Genomic DNA, 14,303 nt, shown 5'->3' with positions numbered 1-14,303 from the left:
CAATGAAGATCCAAAGTAAAAGAGGTTGTCAGAGTTGAAATTAGATAAAATTTGCTACATGGTAGGGAAGGGAGTTAAAATAATAAAACAAGTTAGGCTATTTTCACACTAGCGTTTTTTGCGGATCCGTCATGGATCTGCAACAACGCTTCCATTACAATAATACAACCGCATACATCCATCATGAACGGATGCGGTTGTATTATGTCTTATACAGCCATGACAGATCCGTCATGAACACTATTGAAGGTCAATGGGGGACAGATCCGTTTTCTATTGTGTCAGAGAAAACGGATCCGTTCCTATTGATTTACATTGTGTGTCAGGACAGATCCGTCTTGCTCCGCACCACATCGCGGACAGAAAAACGCTGCTTGCAGCGTTATTCTGTCCGCGATGGGAGCACAACCAAACAGAACGGAATGCATGTTGGTGCATTCCGTTTCGTTCAGTTCAGTTTTGTCCCCATCGACAATGAATGGGGAGAAAACGGAAGCGTTTTCTTCAACTATTGAGATCCATGCGCCGCTGTTCCCCTGCTTACCTCTGCGGTCCCAGGTGCCGTGTTCAGTGGTGATCTCCTGCCAGTGTTTCCTTTCAGCCCTGGCCACAGCATGCTTGCTGCTTGTTTCCTGCAGCATTTCCTTAAGGGCCAGCGCACGTCACTTCCTATGCTTTATGGGTTAGGTCATGTGACCTCGCTGACCAATCCTAGCCCACCCTTCGATTTTGCAAGTTCTCCCACTTAGAAATCATGGAGGGGTCTGAAATTTACATTGTAGGTGCATTCCCACTCTGAGAGACAGAATAAAAAAAAATAAAAAAACAGGAAATCACATTGTAAGATTTTTAAAGAATTTATTTGTCTTGCACTGATGATAATAAGTATTTGAACACCTGAGAAACAGCAAGAATTCTGGCTCTCAAAGACCTGTTACTGTGCCTTTAAAAAGTCCACCTCTAATCCACTCATTAATCTAACTTAGTAGCACCTGTCTGAGCTCTTTAAAGACACCTGTCCACCCCACAGTCAGTCAGATGCCAACTACTACCATGGGCAAGACCAAAGAGCTGTCAAACACCAGAGACAAAATTGTGGGCCTCCACAAGGCTGGAAAGGGCTACGGGCAATTGCCAAGCAGCTTGGTAAAAATAGATCAGATGTTAGAAAATGGAAAAGGCTAAAGACGACTGTCAGTCTCCCTCGGACTGGGGCTCGATGCAAGATCTCACCTCGTGGTGTATCACTGATGATAAGAAAGGTGAGGAATCAGCCCAGAACTACAAGGGAGGATCTGGTCAATGACATGAAGAGAGCTGGGACCACGGTTTCAAAGGTCACTGTCGGTAGAACACTACGCCGTCATGGTTTCAAATCATGCATTGCACGAAAGGTTCCCCTGCTCAAGTCATCACATGTCCAGGCCCGTCTGAAGCTTGCCAATGACCATCTGGATGATCCAGAGGAGGCATGGGAGAAAGTCATTTGGTCAGCTGAAACCAAAGTAGAATTTTTTTGTCTAAACTTCACTCGTTGTGTTTGGAGGAAAAAGAAGGATGACTTGCATCCCAAGAACACCATCCCTACTGTGAAGCATGGGGGTGGTAACATCATGCTTTGGGAGTGCTTTTCTGCGAAGGGGACAGGACGACTGCACTGTATTAAAGAGAGGATGAATGGGGCCATTTATTGTGAGATTTTGAGCAACAACCTCCTTCCCTCAGTCAGAGGATTGAAGATGGGTCGTGGTTGGGTCTTCCAACATGACAACGACCTGAAGCACACAGCCAGGATAACCAAGGAGTGGCGCCGTAAGAAGCATATCAAGGTTATGGAATGGCTTAGCCAGTCTCCAGACCTAAATCAAATAAAACATCTTTGAAGGGAGCTGAAACTCTGTGTTGCTCAGCGACAGCCCCGAAACCTGACAGATCTGGAGGAGATCTATGTGGAGGAATGGGCCTGTTGCAGTGTGTGCCAACCTGGTCAAGAACTACAGGAAATGTTTAACCTCTGTAATTGCAAACAAAGGCTTCTGTACCAAATATTAACACCGATTTTCTCCGGTGTTTAAATACTTATGTTCAGCAGTGCAAGACAAATACATTCTTTAAAAATCATACAATGTGATTTCAGGGCTCCAGATGGCGACCAAAACGGTCGCCAATGCGCCTTAAAATTTGCAGATGACGACAAGACTTTTTAGTCTTGTCGCCATTTGCGACTGTACCTCCGCGCTCCTGTGCAGCCTACGTTCTCTTCACTAGCACACTGCACAGTGGAGAAGAAAGGAGTCCCTCCCTCTCCACTGTGACGCGACCGCCACTACCACCAATGGGGAGATAGCAGGATAGCAGGGAGGAGCTGTGGCCACTGCGCCACCAATGAATGTAAAACATATTAAAACAAGTGTCAGCAGTGGTATCACAGACCCGGCACCCGGTCTCAATAACAGGGCATGCGATCCGCGGCAATTAACCCCTCAGGTGCCACATCTGAGTGGTTAATTGCCGCAGATCGAATACCCTGTTATTGAGGCCGGGTGCGTTTTACTGCTGCTAACACTTGTATAAATAAGTTAAAGAGGACCTTTCATGGGTCAAAAGAATATGAACTTAGTAGCGGCGCCCGGTATTTTCAACATTCAGAGCAAGGAGGAGGAGACGCCAGTGTCTTTCCTTCTCCCTGACAGTAGCGCTGTCCAATAGCAGCGCAGAGCTGAGAGCCAGGGAGGAAAAAAAACTCTCTGGCTCTGAGCTGCGATTGGACAGCGCTGCTGTCCATGAGAAAGAGAGACACTGGCGTCTCCTCCTCCTTGCTCTGAATGTTGAAAATTCCGGGGGCCACAGCGGGCAAACGGAGCGGCGCCCAGGAATAATAGTAAGTGCACTTAGATACCTGGGCGCCGCTCTATACAGCCTGCTACTAAGTTCATATTTTTTGGACCCATGAAAGGTCCTCTTTAATTACATTCATTGGTGGTGCAGTGCGCCCTCCCAAAGCCCCCTCGCCCCCCCCCCATTATCACTGGCCACAAGCCCCCCCTTCCCTCCACCCTCATTGTTATATGGTGGCCACAGGGTCCCATCCCCTCCATTGGTGGCAGTGGCAGATAACACTGCTGAGGCTCAGATCGTTACCATGGCAGCCAGGATGCTACTGCTGGCTGCCATGTTCAGCTCCCTGCTGCTGTGTGCACAAAGCACAGGGCAGCAGGGAGATGTGTGACATCCTAGGGATGAAAAGATCCAGGTTCTAGTCCCTAAGGGAAGTGTTATTAAATAAAAAGTAAAAAAAAATGTTAAAAAACCCCCACCAAAATACTAAAAGTTTAAATCGCCCCCTTTCCCAATTTTAAATATAAAATTTACAAACAATAAAAAATAAACATATTACATATCGCCACGTCCAAAAAAGTGTGAGCAATTAAAATATAAAAAAATATTTCCGCTCGGTGAAGGCCGTAACAGAAAAAAAACTCAAAACCGCACAATTCGCCATTTTTTGTCACCTTGTCCGCCAGAAGATGTCACTGTATGTGAGAGGTATGTGGTGCTATATTCTCCTATATGTAGTGCTGGCTCACTACTGTGACCTGCGTCTCATCTTCTCCAAGGCCTTTTTTTTTAATTATCTGCATTTTAAATTTGGCGACTAAAAAATAAAATTTGGCTCCTAAATTTTTTAGTTTAGGGGCCAATGGCTCCTGGTTATTTTTTTTTTGTCTGGAGCACTGGATTTCCTGAATTATTTTTTTTACATTTAGTCTCTCAGAGTGGGAATGCACCTACAATGTGAATTCCAGACCCCTCCATGATTTCTAAGTGGGAGAACTTGCAAAATCGCAGGGTGTTCAAATACTTCTGTTCCTTACTGTATAAGTGGCTCAGCCCCCTTCCCAGATGCTTCAGTGTCAAGGTCCTTGTGTCCTGCTTAGGTTCCTAATATCTGCTTGTGTTCCTGACTCGTACTTGTATTCCTGGACTCTGCTACCTGTTTGATCCCTGCCTGATTGCCTGACCTGTACCTGTGCCGCCTGCCCTGACCTATTGCCTCTGCCTCATCCTTTGGTCCTGCACTGCCTGTGCCTCTGGTATCTTGCTCAGGTACCAACTGGTCTGCCTGGACCAGCTGCCTGGTGTGCCAATCCTCCTCAAGAGGTAGCAACCTGGTGTTCCCCTCGGGAAAGTCTATCCCCCACCATCAGGGGTACTGTGAAGATCGAGGGGTTCACTTAGACAACGCCCTTAGAGGAGGTAGGACATGTGGCACAGTGGGTTCACACCCGCTGGTTCGTGACAGTACACTGAGGCCATGGACCCCGCTGGTCACCCCAAGCCTGTTGTTCAGGAATTGTTACATGAAGTGAGGCGTCAGAGCGAACGTCAGGATGTCATGATGCAGTTCATTCAAAATGTTGCTGCTTTTCTGGATGCCATCTCTTCTCCAGCAGGGTCGCCAGTCATTGCTACTCCTGCAATTCCCACACCTGTGAATCCGGATTAGTGTGCCGCTATGGTGGAGATCCAAAAATCTGTCATGGATTCCTGAACCAGTGTCTGATCCACTTTGAGTTGCATGGGCAGAAGTTTCCCACTGAACAGTCAAAGGTTGCCTTCATTGTGTCCCTGCTGTCTGATGAGGCCCTTTCTTGGGCAAATCCAATTTGGGAATATGGAGGTCCAGAGACCACTAATCTGCAGTCTTTCCTGGCTACCTTCCGGCTGGTCTTTGAAGAGCCCGGCCACACGTCCTCCGCTGTATCACCTCTGCTGTGTCTATGACAGGGTTCCTCGTCTGTGGGTCAGTACGCCATCCAGTTTCGTATCCTGGCTGCCGAAACTTGCATGGAACAATGAGGATCAACTGGCGGTGTTCTGGGAGGGCCTTTTTGACTGGATTAAGAATGAATTAGCTGATTTGGTCTTGTCCTGCAATGTCTTCCCCCCTGTCTGTCTTTAATGTTCTTTTTTTTTCCATTTATTTTCAATGATCCTTCTAACGACCACTCTGGATCTTTGCTCTTCTTTGCTCCGATATAGTTTATAGCTCTCCTGTATAATGTTACTCGAATATGTTGTTGTCTCTTGACATTATGTTATATCTTCAGTATTTGAGCTCACTGTGGCTATAATGTTCATTTGTTTGATAGACGGACACACGTACGTCTGCTTTTCTATGATACTTTATTGTGTATACACAAAACTTTCAATAAAAAAGACATTTATGAAAAAAAAAGAATGAATTAGCTGGTCGCGACCGTCCGTCTACTCTGAATGACTTGATCACCTTGGCCACAAGGATAGATATACGTTCTAGGGAGGTCACAGGCACCAGAAGACAACCCCGTTTGGCTCCATCCTTCCAGAGGTCAGTTCTTTCTCTATTGTCCATCCCATCTGAAGAGCCCATGCAAAAAGAGTGCCTGCAATTGTCTGACCAGGAACGTTTACGGCACAAAGCAGAGAACCTGTGTCTGTATTGTGGAGGCAAAGCCAACTTTGTGCGTAATTGTCCACAGAAGCCAGGAAACGCCAATGTCTAGGGTCAGATGGACAGGTGGTCCTAGACAAGGAGAAGTCCTCTCCGAAAATTTCAGCTCCGGTGACTCTCTCTCACAAGGGAGTCACACTGTCTGTGCCTGCATTCTTGGACTCTGGTTCAGCCGGTAACTTCATTCAGCAAGCTCTGGTCCATCTGTACTGGCTTCCTACCATCCGTCTAGAAAGGCCTCTGTCAGTGGCTTTCGTAAATGGACTGCCACTTCCCGAACCTGTGCTTTCTGTTACTATGCCTCTTAAGTTGCAAATAGGGGTTCTGCATTCAGAGATGATCTCATTCTATGTGCTGCCAGTGTCCGTGAATCCGGTTATCCTTGATCTTCCCTGGCTGCGTCAGAACACTCCAGTTCTGGACTGGCATTCCAGTCAGATTCTGCGTTGGGGATCATCCTGCCAGTCCACCTACTTATCAGAGGTCCGACCTGCTTCCTTGCCTACTGTACCTGTAGACCTGCCTGGACTTCGGCAGGAGTATGCCAGTTTTGCGGATGTCTTCAGTAAGGAAGAGGCCGAGACACTGCCTTCTCATCGTCCTTATGGTTGTCCATTCTCCCTGGTGCCACTCCTCCTTGTGGTCAAGTCTACCCACTCTCACTTCCTGAGACCCAAGCAATGTCTGATTATATCAAGGAGAATCTCGAGAGGGGGGTTTATCCGGAAATCTACTTCACCAGCCGGTGCCGGGTTTTTCTTTGTGCAGAAAAAAGATGGATCCTTACGGCCCTGTATCAACTATCGAGGTCTAAATAAGGTCACAGTCAAGAATCGATACCCTCTTTCGCTAATCTCCGAACTCTTTGACAGGATCCGGGGAGCTATGGTCTTCACAAAATTCGACATGCACGGCGCATGCAATCTTATCCGCATTTGAAAGGGTCTTCGTCTGTGCAATGTTCCCGCGGTATTCCAGGAGTTGGTAAACAATATCTTAAGGGACCTGCTCTATGTCTGCGTGATAGTGTACCTGGATGATATAATGATCTATTCTCCAGATTTGACCACCACCAGAAGCATGTACGTTTGGTTTTACAGTGGTTGAGAGAGAATCGAGTTTATGGCAAATTCGAGAAATGCATCTTTGAAAAATCTACTGTACTGCTCCTCGGATACATAATCTGTGATGCCGGGCTGCAGATGGATCCTGAAAATTTTAATGCAGTAATGGACTGGCCCCGTCCACAGGGTCTTCGTGCTATACAGAGCTTCCTTGGATTTGCTAATGTCTATGGTCAGTTCAAGCCAGATGGGCACTCTTCTTCTCCCGTTTTGATTTTGAGCTTTACTTTCGCCCGGCTGAGAAGAACATCAAGGCGGATGCTCTGTCTCGGTTATTTGACTTCTCCGACCAGCAGGAGGAGCCCCAGTACATTGTAGACCCTAAAGTGTAAAGATACAGCGGCTCACCCCTTCTCCGTATGGATAAGGTGCTCACCCTCCGGTCCTACCCTCAGGACCTACAAAGGGCAAATGAGGTGTAAGCAGATATAAGGGGGCACACTCAGAAGGGAAACACAATGGTGGATAGTAATGTAGTAGTTTAATACTTTAAAAACACACCCCTAAAAATAATATAAAAAAACGCACATCAATCGTATAAATCACGTTTTGTGCACAATCCTGCACAATGAACATAGAATGGACACGTGCTAAATAGCTTGCATGATCTCTGAGACTATAAATCAATGCGGCGGCAATGTCCCAATCCAATATATTGTGTGGTAATCGTGCCGACAATGTCCCAATCAGAATCCTAATTCCATATAGTATAAATTGTGCTGATATAGCAATGGCACTATGGCCAAATCCAGATAGAGCAGTAGTAGTAATAATACAACCCAGTACCAGTGTCCGGTAATATGAGCGTTCAATGGTGGATAGCAGTTACTATTGCTGGCTTCACAGTGGGACCGATAGGGAAGTTACTTACAGTCTCTTGCAACTTGTAATGCTCAAGTACGAGCCCGGTCTTACCCCTCTTCACTGCCTGACCGCATCGCTGTTTCCAGGTAGCCGTACACTCGCAGCGTCCCACGTGGTGTACTCGGCCGTGCGTGGCGTCCCACGTGACCTGGTTGTCTAGGGTACCGGATGGACGCTCAGCTGACGTCACTGCTGTGCGACTGTAACTCCAGTTCTATGATGAAAGCAGATCTCGTACGCTTTTTTCCTTTGATATCGGGCTTCCTTATTCTTTTTGTGAATCCACGCTCACTCTGCAATGCCAGACGCGTTTCAGGGTCTTACGCCCCTTCCTCAGTGGCCAACCGAGTGAGTGGATTCTCACTCCTTATAAATAGAATTTTCTTACCCACAATCCCACTTTTCTGTGCATGTCCTAATATGCGGGATGGATTGGATTGCTATCTCTTTATATTATCATGCATGCCTTAGACTTAAAATGTACTTAAATGAAGTTATAATAATAAATACACAACCCCACATACCTAAATCAAGATAAAAACGGATTGTGGAGAAGACTGCAAGGTCAGGCAATCATTTGGAAGGCAACCGCATCAAAAACACATCAATGTGAATTGCGTTTTATGTGCGGTTTATGGTCTGTTGGTCATAATCCATCATCTTTCCTCCAACATTCCCTTTATGAATCAGTGTAGTATTCATCAGAACCAAAAGGTGGATTATATCTTTTGACTGATGTTATTGTAGCCAAGCGGAGCCGTCTGGCAGGGAGTGGAGATCACAGTGTCGATAGTCGGCCAGACTGCGATGTCCCATCCCCACCAGACAACCCCCCTATTAGTCACAGAAACCCAAACACCTCCATCTCGGCGTTTAGGCCCCTGGGAATAATTGTATCATACTCAAAAATTCTGTGGGATTCCTGTCTTGACATGTGTGCAATATGGTTTCCCCCTCTCCATACCTTCTTAACCCTTTCAATGGCCATGAATTTTAGGCCAGTTGGATCACAATTGTGTTTAATTTTAAAATGTTTAGATAATGAGTGCGTTTCTAGAACTTTCCTGATATTTGCCACATGTTCCGCTACTCTCTTTTTAAGCGTTCTTTTTCTTCTGCCAATATATTGCTTCCTGCACCCGCACTGTAGCAAATATATGACATCAGTGGAATCGCAGGTCAAGCATTCTTGTATCTCCAGACTGAAAGAGTTTACTGTAGATACTATTTTTGTGTTTTTTTGGGGGAAACTGGTAATCCTACAGTTGGCACATCTGCCACACTTGAAGAACCCATTCACTGTCAACCAATTGTTTTTTTGTTGATGGTTGTCTTTCCTCACTTTTACGGTCGGGGCTATTTTGCCAGCTAGATTGCTAGCCCTCGTGTATGTTATTTTAGGTACATCACTCAAAAGAGGACCAATCACCTTGTCATTCAGCAAGTGTCCCCAATGCTTCCGAATACTCCTTTCCATCATCCTATATTGGGAATTGAATGGAAGGATAATCCTCAATGTTTCATCTCGCAGTTGAGGCTGACTGGACAAGAAAAAGTCCTTTCTTTCCATCCTTTTTACTTTCTCTAATGATTTATTAATTACCTGGGCTGGGTAATCTCTTTCCAACAGTTGTTGTTTCAAGCCAGTGGCTTCCTCTTCAAATTTGCTATCATCCGTACAGTTACGCCTAAGTCTACGGAACTGACTGGTGGGTATGTTGGTCAGCCATCGTGGAAGATGGCAGCTAGCAAACCTGATGAAGCTGTTTTTGGCCATTGGCTTGAAAAACGTGTTGCAATGCAGCTGGTTGTCCTTCACCCATATCTCCAGATCCAAGAATTCAACCTTTTCTTTACTAACAATGGGGCTGAATACAAGGTTCCTATCATTGTTATTGATGTTACCAAGGAATAGGTCAAGGGATTCAGTTGTGTCCTGCCAAATGAATAGAATATCATCAATGTAACGCCGCCATAGCACCAGATCCGTCCCCAGCCTGGGTAGAATGACCTCCCTTTCCCACTGGGCCAAAAATAAATTGGCATAGCTGGGGGCGAATCTGGTGCCCATGGCGGTGCCGGTACGCTGTACATAGAACTCCCGCTCAAAAGAAAAATAGTTGTGGGCCAATATGTATCTCACTCCATCCAATAGGAATTCCAATTGTTCAGTAGAAAGACCGGCATCTCCCGACAATTGTTCATATAATGCCTGTATCCCCTTGGTGTGCTCAATCACCGTATAGAGGGATCCGACATCCAGTGTCCCCAAGATCCATCCGTCTACCCATTTAACGTTCTCCAGTGTTTTAATGATGTCGGTGGTATCACAAATATAAGATGGCACTCGCTTAACATAAGGTTGAAGCCATTGATCAATGTACTTAGATAAGTTACATGATATAGACTGGATACCCGACACTATTGTACGACCTGGGGGTACTTCCAGATTCTTATGGATCTTGGGGACACAATAGAACATCGGAATCCTCCTCTCAGTATCCAGGATGAACCTAGCTTCCTGGTTGGAAAGAAAACCCACTTGTGATCCCCTCTCACAATAGCCCTTAAGAATATTATAATACTCCTCTGTTGGGTCTCCTTTTAGTTTTTGATAGGTATTTTCTGATCCTAATTGTCTATAACATTCTTGCAGGTAATCTGCCGTATTGAGTATCACAACTGCCCCGCCCTTATCGGCTAGCCTGATTGTGATGTCATTTGCCTCTTGCAATAATTTGATTGCCTTGATTTCCTCTTTGTTTAAGTTTGTATTAACCCTCCGGCTTTTAATTCTCCTCAGATCCCGCTCTACATTATTCTTAAATGCGGCCATTTCACTACTGATCTCCTGCCTAGGAAATTTTCTGGATCCAAATTTTCCCCCCAAAAAAACACAAAAATAGTATCTACAGTAAACTCTTTCAGTCTGGAGATACAAGAATGCTTGACCTGCGATTCCACTGATGTCATATATTTGCTACAGTGCGGGTGCAGGAAGCAATATATTGGCAGAAGAAAAAGAACGCTTAAAAAGAGAGTAGCGGAACATGTGGCAAATATCAGGAAAGGTCTAGAAACGCACTCATTATCTAAACATTTTAAAATTAAACACAATTGTGATCCAACTGGCCTAAAATTCATGGCCATTGAAAGGGTTAAGAAGGTATGGAGAGGGGGAAACCATATTGCACACATGTCAAGACAGGAATCCCGCAGAATTTTTGAGTATGATACAATTATTCCCAGGGGCCTAAAAGCCGAGATGGAGGTGTTTGGGTTTCTATGACTAATAGGGGGGTTGTCTGGTGGGGATGGGACATCGCAGTCTGGCCGACTATCGACACTGTGATCTCCACTCCCTGCCAGACGGCTCCGCTTGGCTACAATAACATCAGTCAAAAGATATAATCCACCTTTTGGTTCTGATAAATACTACACTGATTCATAAAGGGAATAAACCGCACATAAACCGCACATAAACCGCAATTCACATTGATGTGTTTTTGATGCGGTGTCCTTCCAAATGATTGCCTGACCTTGCAGTCTTCTCCACAATCCGTTTTTATATTGATTTAGGTATGTGGGGTTGTGTATTTATTATTATTATAACTTCATTTAAGTACATTTTAAGTCTAAGGCATGCATGATAATATAAAGAGATAGCAATCCAATCCATCCCGCATATTAGGACATGCACAGAAAAGTGGGATTGTGGGTAAGAAAATTCCATTTATAAGGAGTGAGAATCCACTCACTCGGTTGGCCACTGAGGAAGGGGCGTAAGACCCTGAAACGCGTCTGGCATTGCAGAGTGAGCGTGGATTCACAAAAAGAATAAGGAAGCCCGATATCAAAGGAAAAAAGCGTACGAGATCTGCTTTCATCATAGAACTGGAGTTACAGTCGCACAGCAGTGACGTCAGCTGAGCGTCCATCCGGTACCCTAGACAACCAGGTCACGTGGGACGCCACGCACGGCCGAGTACACCACGTGGGACGCTGCGAGTGTACGGCTACCTGGAAACAGCGATGCGGTCAGGCAGTGAAGAGGGGTAAGACCGGGCTCGTACTTGAGCATTACAAGTTGCAAGAGACTGTAAGTAACTTCCCTATCAGTCCCACTGTGAAGCCAGCAATAGTAACTGCTATCCACCATTGAACGCTCATATTACCGGACACTGGTACTGGGTTGTATTATTACTACTACTGCTCTATCTGGATTTGGCCATAGTGCCATTGCTATATCAGCACATTTTATACTATATGGAATTAGGATTCTGATTGGGACATTGTCGGCACGATTACCACACGATATATTGGATTGGGACATTGCCGCCGCATTGATTTATAGTCTCAGAGATCATGCAAGCTATTTAGCACGTGTCCATTCTATGTTCATTGTGCAGGATTGTGCACACAACGTGATTTATACGATTGATGTGCGTTTTTATGTATGTTTTATATTATTTTTAGGGGTGTGTTTTTAAAGTATTAAACTACTACATTACTATCCACCATTGTGTTTCCCTTCTGAGTGTGCCCCCTTATATCTGCTTACACCACATTGTAGATCCTGCTCGCTTGATCACAGTGGCTTATGTCCTGGTAAAATACATCCCTCCTGGGAAGACATTTATGCCATCTGCCAAGAGAAAACGTATTCTAGCTTAGGGGGAACAACTCTAAAGTGGCTGGTCACCCAGGGATCCACAAGACCACAGAACTTTTGTCTCGCCGGTACTGGTGGGCCACACTGTCTTATGATGTGCATGATTATGTGTCTGCCTACACTGTCTGTGCTCAGAATAAAGTCTCCAGGACCAAACCACCCGGGCTGCTGTTACCTCTTCCTGATGCCCTATGGCAACACATTGCCATGGACTTTGCTACAGATCTGCCCTCTTCTGCCGGATGTACTGCTATCTGGGTAGTCGTGGACTGGTTCTCTAAGAAGGCGCACTTCGTTCTTTTGGCTGGACTGCCTTCGGCTGCTGAACTTGCTTAGCTGTTTGTGAGACACATATTCTGCTTACACCGTCTAGCTTGGCATATTGCTTTCTATCGCGGAGTCCAGTTTACCTCTAAGCTCTGGAGAGCTCTTTGCCGGCTGCTCGAAATTGAGCTGGACTTCTCTTCCGGTTATCATCCCCAGACCAACGGACAAGGAAAGACAGTCAATCAAATATTAGAGAACTATCTCCGGCATTTTGCTTCAGCCCAACAAGACAACTGGGTACAATTGCTACCTTGGGCTGAGTTCTCCTATAACAACAACTCTAGTGAGTCTACTAGATCCTCTCCATTCTTTGTCGTTTATGGACAACACCCTCGTGCTCCTCTCCCTGTTCCTACATCAGCTGCGAATTCCTCTTTTAAGGATTTTTTTAAGATTTGGAGTGACACCAAGGACTGCATCAACAAAGCAGTGACTGGAATGAAAATGAATGCAGACAAGAGAAGAATAAAACCGCCTAAGTTCTCATCTGGAGATAAGGTATGGCTCTCCTCTAAAAACATCCGCTTAAGGGTTCCCAGTTTGCTCCTAGGTTCCTTGGACCCTTTGAAATATTGAGGAGGATCAACGAAGTGACATATAAGTTACGTCTGCCTCTCTCTCTGTGTATTCCTAATGCCTTTCACGTGTCCTTACTAAAACCAGTAGTTGTTTCGATACCAAAATTTTGATTCGCTTTCGTCACCATAAAAAAGTATTGCGATACTCAATACCACGCAAAAAAATAAATAAATAAATAAAGCAGCGTGCATTTCGCATTTTATGAAACGTTCGGCCCATAATAGAACAGTCCTATCCTATTTTTTAGGGTGACAAGGTGACAAAAAAATGGCGAATCACATGGTTTTTATTTATTTATTTCTGTTACGGTGCTCACCACATAGGAGATATTTTTTTATAATTTAATAGTTCGTTTGGACTTTTCGGACGCAGCGCTATGTAATATGTTTATTTATTTATTGTTTATATATTTTATATGTAAAATTGGGAAAGGGGGGATTTAAACTTAATATTTCAGGGTACTTTCACACTAGTGTTTTTCATTTCCGGCATAGAGTTCCGTCACAGGGGCTCTATACCAGAAAAGAACAGATCAGGCATATTCCCATGCATTCTAAATGGAGAGTAATCCGTTCAGGATGCATCAGGATGTCTTCAGTTCAGTCATTTTGACTGATCAGGCAAAAAAAAAAAACGTAGCATGCTGCGGTTTTATCCCCGGCGAAAAAAACTGAAGACTTGCCTGAATGCCGGATCCGGCATTTTTCCCCATAGGAATGTATTAGTGCCGGATCCGGCATTCAAAATACCGGAATGCCGGATCCGTCCTTCCGGCCTGCGCAAATCGGTAAAAATGTGTAAAAAGATACAAGACGGATCCGTCTGTCCGCATGACAAGCGGAGAGACGGATCTGTTCTTGCAATGCCTTTGTGAGACGGATTCTCATCCGGATGCGTCTCAGAAATGCTTTCATTCACATCCAGATCGGCGGATCCGGCAGGCAGTTCCGACGACGGAACTGCTTGCCAGATCACACTGCCGCAAGTGTAAAAGTAGCCTTTAGTGTTTGTGTTTTTTGTTTTTTTTTAACTTACTATTAGCCCCCTTAGGGGCTGGAACCCTTGTCCTATTCACCCTTAGGCCCCTTTCACATGGGCGAGATTTCTGCGTGGGTGCAATGCGTGAGGTGAACGCATTGCACCTGCACTGAATCCGGACCCATTCACTTCTATGGGGCTGTGCACATGAGCGGTGATTTTCACGCATCAGTTGTGTGTTGCGTGAAAATCGCAGCATGCTCTA

General features: G+C 45.2%; 1 protein-coding gene across 1 annotated transcript in view; it reads right to left on the bottom strand.

Annotated features, from left to right (window-relative positions):
• The window catches only part of FBXO47 (F-box protein 47), a 181,036-nt gene that overhangs the window by 145,410 nt on the left and 21,323 nt on the right, over positions 1–14,303 (bottom strand). The window lies entirely within an intron of this gene.

This window comes from Bufo bufo, chromosome 6 (genome assembly GCF_905171765.1).
Source record: "Bufo bufo chromosome 6, aBufBuf1.1, whole genome shotgun sequence".
Classification (NCBI taxonomy): Eukaryota; Metazoa; Chordata; class Amphibia; order Anura; family Bufonidae; genus Bufo; species Bufo bufo.
This window is presented reverse-complemented; position numbering and strand designations above follow the sequence as displayed.